The 17,041-nt window shown below is 38.0% G+C and overlaps 1 long non-coding RNA gene across 1 annotated transcript in view; it reads right to left on the reverse strand.

Moving 5' to 3' along the window:
- Nucleotides 1–1,330: 1,330 nt before the first annotated feature.
- LOC134472183 (uncharacterized) overlaps nt 1,331–17,041 on the reverse strand; it is a 57,800-nt gene continuing 42,089 nt past the window's right edge. The window contains exons 2-3 of the long non-coding RNA XR_010042058.1: nt 9,672–9,856; nt 1,331–1,523 (exon numbers count right to left, since the gene is read on the reverse strand). This is a non-coding gene — a long non-coding RNA (uncharacterized LOC134472183). The remainder of the gene's footprint in view (nt 1,524–9,671; nt 9,857–17,041) is intronic.

A 17,041-nucleotide genomic window follows, 5' to 3' on the forward strand; every position in this document is an offset into this window, starting at 1 on the left:
TTTCAGATTTTAATATGGAGAATATGGGGTGCATGAAATTTATACACTCTCCCAGGAAATAACTTAATTTTTCATAAAGCTAAATTTCACCACCAACAATTATTATCTCTGCTATGAATTGATACAGATCCCCTTCCTACAGCCTTCATTTTAGGAAGGATCCTGTGAGGATTTCTAATACCAAATACACAAGCACAGTGAAATTTTTGGAAGCTACAGGAGGCCCCAGCACCATTCTTGTGTTGGAAATCATGATTTAATGGAACTGCACAAGAAGTTGAGCTTTTAAGGATAAATGGGTCATGTGACGATTTAAATCACCATCAAAAAAAAAAAAAAAAAAAAAAAAACCTAGCATAAAATGTTTGGTTCTGGAAGAATATCACCTATTTTAGAAATCAGTTCAGAAGTTTAGAGGAACTCTTTGGCTAGAACAGTTTGTTATCAGAGTTGTTTAAAAAGTTGTATGTTGTGTTACTGGTAGCAACGGACTTCTTAGATGTTTTGTCGTTGAAAGTAATCATACCTAGCTCGCAGCTGTTAGTCTGAGAAAGAATTAAACAAAACAAGGAAGACTTTTCCTCCTATTGTAAAGAGTGATACCAGGGGAAAACTGTCTTGGATTGAGAAGAGTTGATCATGGGAGCGGGGGAGGGTCCCAGCATAAAGGGATACCCAGAGTATCTGTGATCAATTTGTGCTTCATCTATATGGGACAGGCAGTTCGAAAAAGAACAGAGGCCTGCACACTAGTGCACAGGGCTGGAAAGGAAATTAAAGCTGGGTGTGTAATTGTTTCTAGAAAGCTACTAAGTGGAGAGAGGCCACATAAAGATAGAGTAAGGTGCCCCTGGGGTTAAGCCTAGGACGAATGGGCTTCATGGTGATGGATACAGTGTGGATTTTAAAAACATCCCCCAAAAAAGGCTGGGAGGAAGACCAGGGCTGGTTTAAGTGGTGATAAATAACACAGATTTCAGAGGAAGGCCTTTACAATAAATTCAACTTTAAGCTATTTTAAGGCTGTCCAAAATACAATGTAACTGAAATAATGAGATAATATATTTTAAATTTCATTTACCTTGGTCCGTTTCTGCCTATCATTGTAATACCTGTTTAAAACAAAAAGAACCTGCCTTACACTACCTGATGATGGTTTGCTTCCGGTGTATTTCCCTAAGACATTTTTGTACTTCTATCTCAGTCTTATTGTAATTCAATAAAGTCAATAAAATCTGTGGCTAGCCCTGTCTGCCTCATAGACGGACAAACAAGGTAACAAACAAAAGTCTGTGACACTCTAGTGCATATGCAAACATAAGGGATTTTATTTATTATTTGAGTGGCAGGTAATATTCTTGGAAGTCAAATCTAGGAGCCCACAGCATGGAATGATGCTGCCGAGTGGTGACGTGTTTACTCTTCCTCCTGCCTGGTTGAGGGAAGTGGACAATGAGGGAAATCACACTTGTAGATCCAGGGTGCAACTTTGCTCCAGACTTGGACTCTAAATATTTCAGGGCCTGCAAGAGGAGAGGATAAGATGAGAACAACCTCCAAAGTCCAAATTCTTTTTCTTTTTTCTTTTTTTCAGTTTAGGGAATGTAAGCATTTTAATCTTGTTACGATTCCACTGTGTGCATCCTGTTGGTTTCAGACACTTACATAATTTGTTGTTTGTTCGCAGAGTGCCTTTAACCACAATAGAAAGAGCTAGCAAAGTTCCTTCTGTTCTCTGGGTCACACTATTAGAGAGTGATGCTGTCCTTTGGTTAGGTGACTTTAAATAATTTACTTGCTCCTTCTGGGGTACACTATTTGTAAAGTCCATCTAAAGTATTGGGTTTTAGAATCCAGACATCAAGGACCATAGAAAAAACTTATTAGGACTTTAATTCCAATAAGTAGCGGGGATTCCTGGGTTGGAGCCATCAATTACTTGGTCTTTTTCTTAGTCATTGCAGAGGATGAAGCAATGGAAGGTGCTTAAAGGAAGGAAGAGGCCCCAAGGAGCTTTCGGGAGCATCAGACGCATTTCAGAGCTGACCAGGATTACCTGGGGCTGAGGCGTCTCTGACAAATCTGTTTGTCCAGAGAGCTACTGAGTTTTAAGTGTTTGAATAGGTAGGAATGTTCGTATGCATTTTATAGCTCATCTTTCTGTTTCATTAATAGCGAATAAGAAGAGCTGAATAATGCCCTTATTGATGGAATCTGGCTAAAAAGCAAAACTCCAGTTGAATTCCAGTTTCCTACTGTGTTTGGTATTGGTTAGAAATCATTTCTATGGCTGTAGCCTCTCCCGTGATCTCTTTCCCAGAAGTTTCAATTGTCACACGCTCAATTATCAAAACAAGTTTGTGTCACCTCATTTCTAATTAGCCCTGCGAGGGATGTTGTTGACATCCGTTTTGTTTCAAGTACATATTTTTTTCCCTAAATATGTTGGGATTAAAATATTGTCATTGTCACCAGAGCCCAGTCCAAGAAGGCTGTGTTTGTATTTCAGGTTTTGCAGTGTAGTTTCTTAATTCCATATATTTCCATGCTGGCTGTGAACTTTCCATGAGGAAGGAGGCTTGTAGGGACCTCAGGAAGAAAGCAAAGCTTAAGAAGGCTGGGGATACAGTGCAGTGGCACAGTGCCTGCCTGGTGAGCACAAGGCCCTGACTTTGATTCCAGGTATCAAAATCAATCAGTCAGTCAGTCTGGGAAAGAAAGTGGAGCATGCAAAGCAGAGCTCCCAGGTCTTAGGCCTCTTTGGGGCCAGAGATCAAAGCAACAGCCAAGCACAGCTCCTTCCAGAATCTTATAGTTCTTTTTTTTCCTTCCTTCCTTCCTTCCTTCCTTCCTTCCTTCCTTCCTTCCTTCCTTCCTTCCTTCCTTTTTCTTCTCTTTCTTCTATTTCTTTTTCTCTCTCTATTCTTCCTGCAGCTTCTTCTACTGCAAGGACATGTTCTCCCCTTGCACAGAAGCCCTGTTCAAACATTACTGAGAAGACTGATAAGAAGAAAAAGCATCCACTGATGAGTTCTCAGAAAGAAAGCATTTAGATTTAACTACAGGGCAATACTGCTCTGATTACCACGGCCCAGCTGACAGGAAGGTTGCCAGGCAGCACTTGCTTTGCCAAAAGTGGCGGTGGAATGAAGCAACCATGTGGTTTGTATTACCACTTTTTTTAGTTTTTTAAGGTTTAGAAAAGAGAACGTCACCAGCGATGATAATTCACTTTGGAATGAATACATTTTCAATGCAGTGTTCAGCAATTGCTGATTTGCTTTAAATCTTAAATGTTCATATTCACATTCTTACAATGTGGACAAGACAAAGCACAGGATATGTCCACGTCCTGCTATATGCAAATAACTAAATTTCAGGCCAAATCCATCTTTTAAAAAAAATGAAAAATTAAAACCTTGCCAGTATTTTCTAAGCTGCTACTTACAGCCTTTATAAAGATAGCACAGGAGAAAAAGAAGCCAAAGCCAGAGAGCAAAGCTAAATTCTGCCTTCCATTTGCTTGCACCATCTTTTTTAAAGTTGGAGTTGATTTTTAAAAAATGTCTCATCATAATTTGCCACCAACTAATCAATCTGTGTAGGCCAATCTGTGTTAAACCGTAAAATTCAAATGTTTTAATTGGTCTTTTATTATCTATTTTTTTTTTTAATTTACAAGACGGAGACAAGTCTGGGATTATTCACACTCTGAATTCTCCTGGGTGTTCTTGGAAATACTATTCTCAGGAAGTCTGAAATCCTAAATTGGAGCAAATGATTCAATGCTTAGACAAATTTGCTAAGTCATATGGTTTGAGGATTTGCATTGAGCTTAGTAAAATTCTTCTGAAATAAGAATCCTTCAGCCCCTTCTTCAAAGGAAGACACCCACGTCCCTGTCCACCGAGCACACCAGACTCCCCGTGGCCTTGTTCTTGGTCTCATCCCTAACGTTTTCAAGAAGACATTTTTGAAAGGCACTGTAGCAGAACCCGACTATTCCTTAGAATGCTCTTGCTTTTGTATCACATTTTAAGGGTTCTGCGAAATCTACTAAGACATAGTACTCCTGGAAGCGCGGCTTTTCTGTCAGGGGTTATAAGGCAGCAGAAACCAGAAAGAATCCATAGCTGTTGAAATCAGACATTTCTGCAAAGACCTTCAAACAAAGAAAAAATATCACTTGTCAGTCATGATGCCGTGGCCTAAACAAACTGCAGGCCTGCTTAGAGAGAGGCTGTCAAACATAGTCATTTGGACTCCAAAATTATGCTTGGCGAAACACTAAATTAGGTTTGTCAAAACATAACCTTGGTTCTCAAAACATTGTCAGAACTTTTAAAGTTCAATGAAAGAAAGCAACAGTTATGGTTTAGGTGACATTATACTCTACATAGAATTCATCTGTCTGGTCTGCTCATCCATCCATCCATCTGTCCGTCCATCCATCCATCCATCTATCCAACCATCCATCCATCACAGCAACCCCCTCACCTATCCACCCACCCAAACATTTCATTCAGTCATTCAACAAGTGTTGAATTTTTACTATATGTTAGGAATATGACTTGCCCCTGGACACGAAGATAAAAAGACACAGTCATATTCTCAAGAATAGTATCCTACTGAAGTCTAGAAGTTCTAGAGGAGACGTACATGAATAAACTGTTCAAATCTAATAAAATGAACACTGTAATAGACAGGCAGTGAAGGAATGAAGAAAACCATGGTCCTAAGGTTGGACCTGCTCAGGATATTCTAAAAGCTCGGCTGAAGACAGCTCGTCAGCTCTTTTAAATTTCATCGAATTCCTACCATCTGATGTTACTGTTTTTTTTCTCTCTTGAGATGCACGACTGAAGACACAGTCACTAGAAACGCACTACTATGGGGATACGCAAACAGGTGCTCAAACACATATTTCTTAGAGGTGAGAGCTTTCTTGGAGGAGGTGAAGAAAAGACATAAAGATCACTGACAGCTATTGATTGGTGGGTGGTCCCTTGCCAGCTATGATGATACATGTTTCCTCCTTCTCAAGGAAACACATTGGGATGCTACGGAGTGAGTGGCATTATTGTATAAACAACCTCCATATGATGCAATGTACTTAAAAATAAACATATTTAACAAACTCTTAACTTTGGCTGTATTTTTGCTAGAATTAAAATACATTGTTGTCATGGTTTATGTCAATGGCCCCCAAGCCTCATGCAATTGTGGACTCTACCAAATCTAGTGTTTGTGATTGGTTCGTTGTCTAGCACTTGGATTGGTGTGTGAGTGCTACACCATCTAGGGATGGGTATGATATAATGGTGGGAAGGTGTGTCTCTGTCTCTTGTGCGTTGGCTCTTGCTGTTTGCAGCTGGCCATGAATGGCAACCTACCATGCCACCCTGCTGCTCAGAGCCAACCGAGTATGGACTGGAACCTCCAAAATTGTAAGTAATAAACCTTCTATTCCTTCATTTTGGGCATCAGGTATTTTGTCTAAGTGACAAATAAAAAGTAACCAAGACAATTATGATGATTGTGTTGATTCACTGTAGCTGACCATCACTTGTTGAAAAATCTTGCCAAAGACATGGTTAAGCAATTTACATTCTTCCAAAGAAAGAAGGGAGTTTTTGATACATTACTTCAGGAATGACCTGTAGAAAACAAATTTCACTGTACAAATTTTTAAAAAAGTTTTGTTGACTCTAGTTGTCATGAGCCACATAAACTGTGACAAATAGTACTGTCTTCTATATTCCCAACATTGAGAGTAAATATGGTTAGACCCAACACTGGTTTATGGTGGGAGAAGTGACAGCTCTGGCACAGAAAGCGTGAATAGAGCCCCAAAGAGAAATTCAGAAGGCAAATGTGAGGGTCTTAAAAGCTATTCTTTTGAAGGGCTTTGGTTCTAATAGAACATGTCAAATGGAAATAGCTGGGTATTTACACATTATGTCAAAGGTGGTGGAAGTAAAGGTAGAGTATTATGTGTTTCAGAATCTGTAGGCCTAGGTGACGATAAGATCACAGTGTTAAAATCATTACAACATTACCTTTGGGCAGATCGTGGCTGTGTTCTTTTTTGTACTGGGAATCGAACACAGGACCTCATGCTTGTTAGGCAGGTACTTATGCCTTTGAGCTATATCCCTGACCCAGAAAGGCTGTGTCTGTTCATACAATAAAATAAGCTCTTTTAAAATTTATAATTATTCCTTTTGATCCTTGAAGGGGTAGTTTGCTGATCTTTTATAGTTACTACTACAATTGAAAATTAAAAGGCCTATGTATGTAGTCTATCCCTTTTCCTTACTGACATGTCAGTGACATTTCTGCTAAGTTTACAAAAGCTATTAAGTGGGTTTAGAGTTTACTGAATAAAAGGCAAGGGATAAATTCATTGAGCATGTCTGAAAAATGAAAATTTATTGAATGTGTTGGATATTGGCTGCTTGACTTCAAGTTGTCAGAGAGTGTTCTGTGTCTCTGTTCAGGACCAAGAGCTGCTGAAGAGGGTAGCCGCTTCCCTGGAAATAGCAAGTGTTCATGGCCCGTGTGCGTCCCTAATGTGTGCTGCGAGGTTTCTGTGCTACTGTGTTCAGAAGTCTACAATCAGCATTTATTCTTTTAATTTCAATGTACTTTTCAGGTTCAAAAAATAACCAACAAACTCAGCCACTAAGTGTACAGATGGCCCCCCACTTAGGATGGTTTAGCTAATGATTTTTTTTTAACTTTATGGCAGTGTAAAAGCAATACACATTCAGGGGAAGTTGCAATTCGAGTTTGGAAGTTTAATCTTTCCGTAGGTTAATGATACAGTATTGGTACAGTCCTATCTTGTGATGCTGGGCAGCAGTAGTGAGTCACAGCTCCTAGTAAGCCCTGCAATAACAACAGGAAGCGGGTGGTAATCTATAGCATACTGTGTCGCTAAGATATGATATTCAATATGTTAGGTGTATTAAATGCATTTTTGACCTATGATATTTTCCATTTATGATGGGTTGATCAGGACGAAGCCCCACTGTAAGTCAAAGAGCATCTGCATATACTTCCCAGTGAGTCCCAAGCCCCACTCTATGAAGGGATGGTGAATACCTGACCATCCCCCCTTATCCTAGTAGAGTCACAGTAAGGATATTTGGACAGGAGGTGCGGCTGCTTATATGGTGTGGGGAAGGCCCTTTTATGCCCTCTGAAGAATGGAGGAAGCAAATGCAGATGGTGGATCTGAGGGTCCTAGAGCTTTATACAGGATCGGCCTTTCTACCATTATCCAGGAATTCTTTATTTCCTCCAATTTTCTGGACCGGAGAGGTATCCACTGTCTACTAACATTTATTTCTTATTTCATTCACTTCAGATGGGCTTTCCTAGACAAGATCTAACTACGTGGACATTTTAAATTTTTATTTCACCCCATTTTTAGAAAGCAAGATCAGTTTCATATTTCTTAGATCAAGTAGTTTTGGATTCAGAAAGCTTCTGGGGATCGGTATCACTTCTCAGGCTTTGCCTTTGCCTCCCTTCCCTGCCCTGGATTTGCCCTCATGTTGCAAGCTCTTACCTAGAGTTCTCTTATTTTTGGGTTGTGCACCTTTCCCAGCTCATTGCTTCTATCTCTAATTCCCCAATGTCTTCCCAGCACACTGGGACTTAATGCTGATAATAAACACTTCTGTATCAATCATTTTATTTGACAGTAAAATAAATCCTTTGTTGCCAATGAATATTGAGATAAAAGTTTTGGAAACTTTGAAGGTGAAGCAGGGAGAAAGAGTAAAGCTACTTCTTAAATATGCAGGAGGATTCGGTAAAGGTGAAGAGAAATGAAGGATTCAAGATGTATTTCAAAGGTAAAGTGGATCTCAGCGATTAACCGGAAAGCTGATGGAAAGTAGAGTACCAGGTTTCCAGTTTGTGAAAGTGAGTGGCGCAGCACATGGTGACGTGGAAACTACTAGCAAAAGTGCACTTTTGGTGCAGGGGAAGAAGTAGGAGTAGTCATGAGTTTTACTCAAGCCACAATATGTTTAAAGTATCTGAAATGTCTAAATATAATTACCAAATAACTCCTTGGTTATAAAATTGGAACTAAGAATTGGAACTAGAATGATGTCAGTGAATTTTTCATGCAATGATAGGAAATAAATGTCTGGGTTTGGTGAGATTTTCTGGAGAAAAAATGGCCTGATAAGAGAGTTTTGAGAAACTAGATTTTGTTCAGTAAATATTGACTGTTTAAAAATTGTTATTATCATTTCCTATTGGAGGAGTATACCTCCTGGTCCCACGTACTTGGCCCTGTGAGTTGTCTTGGCAAATGAGGTATCAGCAGATGTCACAGAAGCAGATGTTTGAAATGTGCCCTTCTGTGCTCTTCCCTTTCGCTTTGAAAAGCACATGATTTGATTTAGTTAGCTGCTTGCTCTTAGAATTAGTGAATTTGGGATCTACTTCAACATTTGGGGTCAAGTACAGTTGAACCTAATTTACATCAGCCTAATTGGATTCACAGGTATCTAAGAGAGAGGTAAATACCTACTTTTGTAAGCTTTTCAGATGTCAAGATCTGTTGTTATGCAGGACTGTTCTGATAGTAGCTGACTGAAACAATGATGATCTAATAGTAAGGAACACTAAAGTCCTTACAGGACTTAATGCAGATTAAAAGCAATATTGACATCTGATACATATTTGTATTAGCAAAATCAGTACGAGGGCTTGAGCAAACATTTGGCATATATAGGGATGGACACACAGTCCAATTTAGTCTCAGTTGACTATCACAGTGTCTGTAAGTCACACATATGTTCTTATAACTATTCTTCTTCCAAGCACTATGTCTTTACATAATGAGAAGAGGTTCAAATCAACCTCCATGCGATAGTAGCCAAGATCAACAACTGTATCCTTTCTTTCTCCCTGAGTACATTTTTATTATGTGTTGTAAAGAAATGCTTAAGAAAATTGATGTTCTATCTAAATCCTACACGAATATTTTAGGCTATGTTTTATTGTTGTTGTTGAAGCACATTTCAACTGAACAAATTTTAAAATTAAAAAAGAAAAGTTATTAGTGGCAGTAAACATGCCCGTAAATAGTATGTGAAGGGAATGAAGGCAATCGAAGTGGATCTTTTGGCCACTAACATTTTCATAAAAGTCTTGATTAGTTATGAGGTGATTGTGAGAGCTGATGAGTAAGAATCCAAGAAAGAAAAATAGCCTCTTTGGATCAGCAGCTGTGGAATCTTGTGGTAATTGGTGGAATATTACTTCTTGGTAAATTTAAAGCTTGCTTTTTATGTCACAGTAAAATGTAAATGCTTGATCCAAAATATATATTTTAACTTTGTCTTAGTTACAACTTTTTTCTTCAGTGTAATTCTAAATTATAACTGAGAGGAGAAAAATTCAACACCTGGATTTATATGTCTTTTTTTTTTTCCCCACTAAAAAGATAGGAAAACTCATAGGAAAAGCAAAAAGTAGACTGCATTTAAAAGCATTTGATGGTCAGGTTTTGATTGTTAATGAAAATGTGATTTCCCTCCAAAGGTGGCCATGCTAAATGTTCCCAAATGATTGTGAGTGTGTGTGTGTTTATAAGTACGCGCAGTTGCTCAATATGTACAGAGGTATGTTAGATGGTACCTTACCTACTTTGACCACGCTGTGAAATTTTAAAGGATAAACATGATCAAAAAGAAGAAAGGCTTCAAAAATGGAGAAACAGCAACATTCCATCCGTCAGAATCTTTTCATTGTCTCAATCTGCTGGCTGCCTCCTCCTCTTCCCAGCCGTCACCGGAAACAACATCCCAGTCCTCACACTGCCTCTCCCCTGGAAGGAAAGGGCGCCATCACTTCTGAGAAAGAAACTACCAAAATCATAAAACTTACTGGAGTGGATACTTTCTCACAGACACTGCCAATCAGCTACGGATGCAAATCTGCCCTCCTTATTTCTCATCCAATCCCACAACTAGGGAAATCAGCCTAAAGGAGAACCTCTCCCCAGGAGAACCTTTGCCCTTCTGTTAAAGAATTCTATAAATGACACTGCCATCTTGGGTCCGTGTGTGTGTGTGTGTGTGTGTGTGTGTGTGTGTGTGTGTGTGTATGTGTGTGTGTGTGAGAGAGAGACAGAGAGACAGAGAGACAGAGACAGAGACAGAGATATCCACCTCCATCTCTCTCTCACACACATACACACACACACACCATCATCAACCACCACCACAACAACAAAGCACCAAAAAAACCCAACAACAAAAGAAAAAAAATCCCTACAACTCCTCCGTAGGCTAGACATTCAAGAGAACTGCTGGGTAAAAATATTTCAGATTAAGCTCATTCCAGACATTTACAGTATAACCAAACAATGAGAAACACCAATACCCAGCCAACCACAAACCCTGCCATCTCTGACTTAGTGCAATTTTATGGCAATTAAGTGAGAGACAGGAGGTGATGAGTTCATGTGAAAAGAAAACAAATAAGAAATCCTTTCCATTTATGTACCTTTGAAATATCTTTTATCAATTATTTTAGACAATAAATGAGAATAAATTCATATACATTTGGGATAACTTTGTCATATGGAAACATCCCTTGAGTCTAGCATTTTCGTTTTTATTTTAAAGATTTGTGGAAAGTTTTTCTGGGAATAGAAACCTTCCTCAAGGAGTCATTTCCCCTAGAATATTAAGAGGGCCCCTAGTAGGTTAACAATGATGTCAGCACAAATGTTTGTACCCCTCCTTTCCCATATGAACTAGTTTAGGAATTTTTAGTTCTGTTATCTGTTTTAAAAACATATTGAAAATTCGCTCACCAAGTCAATAATAACTAACAAAATCTGTAAGTTGCCATTTTACTTGATAATCGATAGCTCAAGAAAAAAATTGGAGATCTGTGACTAATGGTCCAAGAGAGGAGTACTTGTGATGCAAGTGCTATTCCAGAAATCTTTAGATACTTTTCCATCCTTTCCCCATGTCATTCTGCATTAAAAAACTTACACCCTCTGTAAATAAGAAAATAAACGCTCAGCACTCATTCTCTTTTTAATTACACACCGGGGTCTCTGTAGTCAGTTTCCTCTGAGTATCTTTTCTTGGATTTGTCATGAAATGGGTGGAATGGGATAGAATGTGGGCTGTGAGAACAACCTGTCCTGATCAAGACCTGACTGGCGTATGGCCAACTTCTCTACACCTCAGAATTCTGTAAACCCTGTAAACGAAGGATAAAGCTTACAATCATAGGGTAAAATTAATAGGATTGTTATGAAGACTGAATGACAAAATGTTAACTAAGATTTTAATACATTTGTGTCACAAAATAAGCCTTAGTGAAAGCTTACATAAAAAAAAAAATAGACAAGCCAAAAATGTTAACTCTCAAAAGGTTCTTGAACTAAAAATAAATTACCAAACTATATAACCAAGGATTAATCAACTGTAAGCTATTTCCATGGGTCATCTTTGTCTCAAATTCTATGACTTTCAGTAGTAAAAAATAATACAGATCTCTATCTTCTCCTCCATCTCCACCTCTATATCTGTATTTCTTTCTTTATATATATATTTTTTTCTTTTTCTTTTTTTGAGACAGGGTCTTGTTATGCATTTCCAGCTGGCCTGAAACTCACTATGTTAGCCCAAGCTGGCCTTGAATTTACAGTGATCCCCCTGTTGTAGTCTCCTGAGTGCTGGAATTATAGGCCTGCACTACCATGCCTAGAAGGAAAGTCTACATTACAGTTTGTTCTGTCTGTGTTGATCAGAAGGTAAATAATGATCTGAAGGCTGTCAAAGGGAGCATAATTTCTATGGATATTATTTATGAAGCACAGACACAGAAAGAAAAAAAAGAGATGTTATTTAGAACACAGAAAGATTATACCAAATGGCCTATGGAAAATACATATTTATCATTATGTTACTGATTAGATGCCATCAATGATAAACCTAGCACATCACACTGGAATTTACATTTTATTGCATACACAGAATCCAAGGCCAAAAAGATTATTGATTTCTTGCTTTATTGAACTGAAAAATTTAAGTTCCAATGCCAAAATGTACATATCAAGGTACTACATATATCTAGGTTGCTTTCTTCATGCACATAGTGTCTAGAATTATATCATTAATACATTGCAAAAAGTCAAGGTATATCCCTTTCTTTACTGTAGGCAAAGCTTATTAGCTCTGCTCTCAAAGCTATTGAGGTAATCTGATAATTCCAACAGATTATTCTGGAGTATTGTGTGAGTCCTTAAGAGACATCTACTGCTCTTCTAAGGGTTGGTGGGATGGATTGTGTCACAGCTACAAAGCAGATATCCAAGATGATTCTAGCTGGAGGATCAAGGGTCAGCAGAGTTCAAGGGAGAGAGATTGTGGAGAGGACCAGATGAGTAGAGATAAAGAAGGGGGAGACAGGTTGGTAGCTGGAGACAGAACTGAGGTCAAAGAAGAGGTCTGAGTAAATATGAAAGTTGAGCAAATATTTTCAGGTTGAGCAGGAAGGTTGGAAAGGTAGGGAAGGTGAAAAGTACAGAGAGGGGGCAAGTTCACAGAGGAAGGGGAAGTAACCTTTAGCTGAAGGAAGAATGCCCAGAACTCTTGTGCTAGAGTAAAGTAGATGAGACTAGATGTGGGATAAATGCTGATTGTTGTCCATGACTGCACTTTGATTGGAAAATAAATCTTTCATTGAATACTTGAATAAAAAATTGATAACTTAATTAAAATTTTCTTGAATGCAAAGAGAATTGGGGAAGCAAGAAACAGACAAATGAATTAATCCCTACCCATTAATTCTGTCTTTGGAAGTGTGGTGGATTAACTAATGGTCACCTTGTAACACCCAGCTGAACTGAGTCAGAGTGATTCTGGGTGTGCAAGGTCCACCTGAGGATCACGACCAACAGCATGAAAGCAGACACGGAGGGGAACATGGTGTGCTTATTGAGTCTCCTGGAAAAGCTGGTCGCTTCTCCTAGAAAAGCTTTTTGCTCTGGCTTTCTTGATGTGAAGTCAGTTGTTCTCATTGTTGGAGGAGCTCAGGACCTCCCTGTCACTAAGGATGATTGCATTTCTCTTTAAGGGAGCACTCACTGATCCTTACCTTGAGCATCATTTCCTGGCTCCAGTGCAGATTCCTCAGCCTGCTGGCACAGATCCTCCATCCTGCTAGTGCAGACTTTCTAACTTTCACCACTGTGCTGGGCCTTCCCAGTAGAGATCCTTGATACAGACTAGCCTGAGACACTGTCATGGGCTCTAGGCCTGTAGATGGACTGAGGAAGGCATTGTCATGGGATCTAGGTCTTCAGCTGGACTTGTGTAGGATCCAGGCTCTCAGTTGGATTCTGTGGGTCTCTAGTGCGTGGACAAATCTCCCACACTCTTTTGCATTTGACTCTTTGGGTGAATATTATAAAAATAATCCTATAATTTTGTGTCCTATATTAAATCGATTCCCTTGAAAACCTTAACTACAACAGGAAGATACTAACTAGAAATAGTTCTGTTTTATGTAGAAAGATTTGCTCTTGTAGAAAGATTTGCTTTGTGTGGGTGGCAGTTGGCTGAAACCATTTTACACATTAAAAAAATCTTAGCTCTTTAAAATCTCATGTATACACAAGGAAGGGTCATCCTTTATATTATCAAATATTTTATTTCCTGTGAGGCTAGGATTTTTTATATTTTATTTCCCTCTTTTATAAATTGTCAGTTTTTGTCATCTGAAAGAAGGCTTTTTATGAAACACTTCCAAAAAAACTAGAGAAAAATGTCTGGGATCAAGAGAATTCAAGATGTTCTGATCTAGGGTGGTTTAATGAGGGATGCAGGGAAAAAAATAACAAAGTTAGAAAGGGGAATGCATGGAAATGTAGATTCTCATATATGAAGGAGTCTTTAGTGGCTCCCAGTATGTCGATATGAGATGAATTAATTGGATGGGTAGTTTCTCTGTGATATACTCAGCTAGTATCCGTTTGATCATGTTCAGAGACAGAAAGTTCACTGTCTCTTGAGACTGTTGATTACACTTTGAATTCCCAAAACTAGCTTTGTATGAAGAGAGCAAAATAACTAGTTCTTACTGAGAACCAGTTATTACATTCTAAGAGCATCACATGTATGAAATCATTTACTGCTCAAACACATACTCTAGGAAGTTATTCTCTTTATGTTATAGTAGAGATAAATAATTCCCAGGGAAATTAGATGAATGGATCTGTGTCTCACAGCTAGTCAAATGGAGCAAGACAGAGGACCGTAAGATGCTCCCTTAATCACACTGGAGTTCTGCCATTCACTGCCTGACTGTCTCAAGCCTCTCTTGGATCATTGTTTGATCAAGAAGGTTGTGGGGTCTTCCACTCAAGGTATTCCTATTCTTTTGACCTTCAACAGATTTGCTGTTGTGAGAGTATCCGTATAGATTTTCATGAAGCAGTGTAAGAAATAGAAGAGAAAAGCACACAAAGCAATTGCGTCATTAAGAGTCAACACAGTAGGGGAAAAGTATTGGAGAGAAGAGAGAAATTTTAGAAAGTGTCACTGGAGACTATACTCTTTATTTCACTTAAGAAATGCAAGGGAAGAAGCTGGATTATTTCTATATTTCTTTTTCCTAACTGGACCATGTTCCTTCATTACTACACCATCTAAAATTAGGCTACACCGCGTGGATTTAGTGAGTTACATGTTTTTAGAAAACCTTAATTGTTCTTCCTGTAAAGTTCATCTAGACCTGTCTGATTCACATGTAGCCTTGAAAGTATTTAAAAATATCTATATTTCCCTTGATTTTTCTCATTTCTTTATAAAATATTCCTACTAGATATTTCTTTCTTCTTCTTCTTTTTCTTAAAAAAGCTTATTTTATCTACTAAAAGTCACTAGAATTTTCAGGGCACATTATTCACAACAGAAATATTTTTTAAAAATTGTTTTTGTAGTATATTTTTGTGATAGGTAATGTATTCCTCATGGAGTATGTGTACGTATGCACACAGAATTTACTTTCCTTTCTCATCCTCTCCTTTCTTTCTTCCCGCATGCTCAGATCCTCTTCTTAACTCCATACAGACTACCTTCCTCTTTCCTGTCATCTTTCTGTTATTCTACTATTTAAATTATCTATATTTTGGGTCTTTCATTTAAGAAAAATCATGGGATATTTAACCTTCTGTTTTTGCTTTTTTTTTTAACTTAGAATTGTGGATGCAAGGTACATCCATTTCCTACCAATGACTCAAATTTATCTCTCTTCGTTCTGAATCATACATGATTGTGAACATATGCCACAGTTTCTCTATGTACTCATCTGTCCTGGGTATATAGAAAATCTTGACATGAGAAAAATTTGGATATTGAGACATGGCAGGTGCACTTATGTACACAAAATCAACTCAACATGTTATGAGCACTCTATTAAATTGTGACATGAAGTCACTACCACAGTCAAGATGAATTTGTCACCCTTGTGACACCTTTGGGTCATTTGTGATTCTTTGTGACTTTTCCCATTTCTTTTACCTGGTTTTTAAACTTTTTTTTATTTTAAAGAGATTAAGAAAAAAGAGGACATAATAAAGCAGATCAGAACAGAACAATTTAAGCAACAGTATTTCACCCCAAGGCAACCCAATATAACAGGAGTTACCATAATGTCTCTTTCTTTGAAATAGTTGAGCATACCTTCATATACAATAGTATTAAACATAAGAAAATAGTATGAAATCATTCAAGAGAATGAAAGTATTGCAGGGCATTGAAAACCAAATAACAGAAAATGAACAATGACTGCTATATTATCTTGCTGTCCATAAAAGATTTGTTTATACTATCACACATAATAAAATCCAATAAGATACAACATGATAGAACCGATGGAAAGAGAAGAACAAAAGCATGGTAGGATTTCAAAGCAAGATGATATTAAATCAGCACTGGCATTTATAATGTCTTGTTTTCTTCAAATAGCTGTTCATACCATCACAAATAATAAAATCAAGCATACCAGGATAAAACCATTCCAACTCATAAATGAAAACATTATAAGGCTTCAAAGCAATGTAACGGGGAATCATGATTACCATACACTCTTATGTATTCTTACCGTTTCTTACACCAGGGAGACTATACAGTATTTATACACATGAGTTTGATTTATTTTCCTTCTGAGTATGGTCTCAAGTTGTGTCCATTTATTTATAAATATCTCAATGTGATCACTCTTTATAGCTGAGTAGTATTCCATTGTATAAAAATACCACATCATTTTTATCCATTCCTCACTTGATGGACACTTAGGTTGTTTCCAAGATCTGCTATTAAAAATTGTGCTGCTATAAAGTGGGCGCACATATATCACTGTGGTATGATGTTTTCGGTTCTTCTGGGAATATGCCCAGAAGTGGAATAGCTAGGTCGAATGGGACTTCCAATCCCAGCTTTTTGAGGAATCTCCAGACTGACCTCAGTGGTTGTACCAGTCTACACTCCCACCAATGGTGCAAGAGTGTTCCTTTTCCTCACAGCCTCTCCAGCATTTGTTGTCGGTAGTTTTCTTGATCCTGGCCATTCTTTCTGCAGTGAGATGGAATCTCAGTGTGGTTTTAATTTGTATTTCTCTAATGCTTAATGATGCTGAACATTTTTTCATGTATTTGCCATTTGTATTTCTTCATCTTAGAACTGTGCATTCATCTCAGATGCCCATTTTTGGACTGGGTCTTTGAATTTCGTAGCTCTGATACTTAAAAATTCTTTATATGTTTTAGACAGAAGTCCTTTGTCTGAGGGACACTTCACTAAGATTTTTTCCCAGTTTGTGGGTTTTCTTTTCACTATGCTGGAGATTTCTTTTGACATGCAGAAACTTTTTAATAAGACGTGATCCCAGTTACTGATTCTGGGAAGTATTTCCCATGCGGTTTGATTCCTGTTTATGAATTCTCTACCTACCCCTATGTCTTCAAGATTTTTACCTACTTTGT

The sequence above is a fragment of the Cavia porcellus genome, unplaced genomic scaffold (assembly GCF_034190915.1).
Source record: "Cavia porcellus strain 051 isolate PalLab524CR breed Dunkin Hartley unplaced genomic scaffold, mCavPor4.1 scaffold_22, whole genome shotgun sequence".
In the NCBI taxonomy this organism is placed as follows: domain Eukaryota; kingdom Metazoa; phylum Chordata; class Mammalia; order Rodentia; family Caviidae; genus Cavia; species Cavia porcellus.